The sequence below is a fragment of the Octodon degus genome, unplaced genomic scaffold (genome assembly GCF_000260255.1).
Source record: "Octodon degus isolate 3935 unplaced genomic scaffold, OctDeg1.0 scaffold00303, whole genome shotgun sequence".
Taxonomy (NCBI): Eukaryota; Metazoa; Chordata; class Mammalia; order Rodentia; family Octodontidae; genus Octodon; species Octodon degus.
In genome coordinates, this window is record NW_004524879.1 from 1,661,834 (window position 1) to 1,664,464 (window position 2,631).

The following is a 2,631-nucleotide window of genomic DNA, read 5'->3' on the forward strand; positions in this document are numbered from 1 at the left end:
AAAAAAAAGAAAAAAAAAGAAAAAAAAAAAGAAATAAGTTTCTTCAGAAGTGAAGCAAAGACCAAGCATAAATATAGATGATAAAGAACTTCAGAAAAATGTTATAGATAATTTTGGGGTCTGTAAAGTAATCTTCCAGGTAGCAGCATATTTAAGGACCTTCCTTCCCTTGAAAATGATCCAAGAAGTGATACGGATTGTATCAGAGTTGTTATAAAAGCAACTGTAAAATTAAGGTGGAAGACCTTCCCTGGGAGGAATGAAGCTGTAGTTTTATTATGTGGCAAGAACCTCCATCAATATGTTTACATTGTGGTTCTACCCATAATTTATTCTTGGTTGCCAAAAGCCCTCAGGGGGAATCTAAACCCATCCAGATGTGACAGGAAGGGTTATTTACATGCAGCGTATGGCTCTGCTAGGTCTGTGAAAACCAAGTCCCCTAGGACAGGATCTGCAAGAGCAGCGTGTGTTGTCTTCAGTGTTGGAGGCTAAAAGCCCCAGGTGTAGGCATGGGCAGAACTCGTTCCTTTCAACCCTTTTCCCCTTGGTCATGGGTGTTGTCTTCTCCTTCTGTCTTTGCTTGCTCTTCCCTTTGTCTATCTGTGTTTTCTCCTCTTCCTATGAGGACACCAATTCCATTGGGTTAGAACAGATCTTAGTGACCACATTTTATAATAGCTTCTTTAATGTTTGCATTTCCAAAGACATTCTGAGATTGTGAGAGTCAGAGCTCAACATATATATTTTACAGAGGAGTCCACTGAGTGGCAGATAACATGCAGGAAATAATTATATACAAAATGCTTTCAGCTATTAGCTCATCCAATTCCATGTAGCAAAAATCGATAAATGGGGTAATGTCGTATTAAACAGCTGATGCTCAGGAAAAGAACCAACCATTGGACAGCAGAGAGAACATGAAGAAGGGAAAAGCTTTTGTTCACTGCCCCTCAGACAGAGGACTACATCTAGAAGATATAAAGAACTCAAGAAGATTACACCTTCCAAAATGAAAGACATAATCACAAAATGGGCTATTGCAACAGATGATGTTCAGAAGAAACTCAAATGGCCAATATTTGCATGAAAAATGTTGAACCTCTCTGACCACTAGAGAAAAGCAAATTGCAACACTGAAATGGCATCTTACTCCAGAAAGGATGACTACCACCGAGAAATCAAATTTTAGCAAAGACTAGAGAGGATATGAGTAATAAAGAATCCACCTGTATTGCTGGTTGGAATGTAAACTAGTGTAACCACTTTGGAAATTTGTGCGTAAGTTCAAAACAAAAACTAAAGTAGAGCTCATAGACTAAAACGCCCACCCCTATTTCCCTTCTAAGTATCATCCTGAAAGTGTTAAAGTTACCCTATTCCAGGAACACGTGAATGCTCATGTATCTTAACAGCACTCTTAGGACTTTTAAGCGGGTCCATATATTAGAGCTTTTTATTTTTCGCTGTCATTGTACCATGAAGAGTCACAATTCCTAGCAAGGGGCTGCAGAGAATGGAAGATAATTTCTCAGATTCACAACTATAACCAGACGGATTCTGAGCATAACCACAAGTGAGATTGCCGTCACAGCTCTCTCCCTTCCCACCTACCTGCAAGACCTTTAACTCATCCTAGGGGAGGCTGCCCTTGCTGCAAAAGCCATAGCGGTTAGCTAGGGGCTTATCAATTTTATTTAATCTTTCAAAGAACCAGCTTTAGATTCGTTAATACTTTGAATTGTTGTCTTTGTCTCTATTGAGTTAATTTCTAATTTTTATAATTTCCTCCTGCCTTTGGGATTTGGGTTCAGTTTCCCCTTACTTTTCTAGACATGAGTTGCAGCATTAGGGTATTTATTTGTTCCTGTTCTGTTTTCCTAATGTGTGAGTTCACAGCTGTGAATTTTCCTCTGAGAACTGGTTTCATCGCATTCCGTAAATTCCAATAAACTGTGCTTGAATTTTCATTGAATTGTAGATATTGTTGAATTTCTTATGTAAATTCATCTGTGGCCCATTGATTGCTGAGTAGGGTGTTGTTTAATTTCTATGTATTTATGAGGTTCTTCTGGTCTCTTTTGTCGTTTATTTCCAGGTTCATTGCACTGTGGTCAGGTAATACACGTGACATAATTTCTGTTTTCTTGCACGTACTTAAGCATGACTTATGGACTAGTATGTGGTCTATTTTAGAAAATGACCCATGTGCAGCTGAGAAAAATGTGTATTCAGCTGTCTTTGGGTGGAACACTCTGTATATGTCCACCAAGTCCATTTTTTCAAACTCTGGTTCAGTTCTGTTATTTCTTTGCTAAGTTTTTGTCTGGTTGACCTATCTTTTGGAGATAAGGGTGTGTTAATGTCTCCAGTTAAAATTGTGGTATTGGAGATTAGATTTTTCATGTCCATTAAGATTTGTCTTATATAGTTGGGTGCTTGACAGTGATTTCAGCTGACTTTTGACCCACACAAGTGGCCTAAAGCAAGCAGAATACAGATGAACAAAGACTTTGTCTTTTGGCATCCACGCCAATTTCTCAATTCTCACTTCCCACTTGGCCTGGCCACATTGCTAAAAAGAACTGTTATAACCCCGGATCCCAGAATTTTTCATAAACAATACCACTT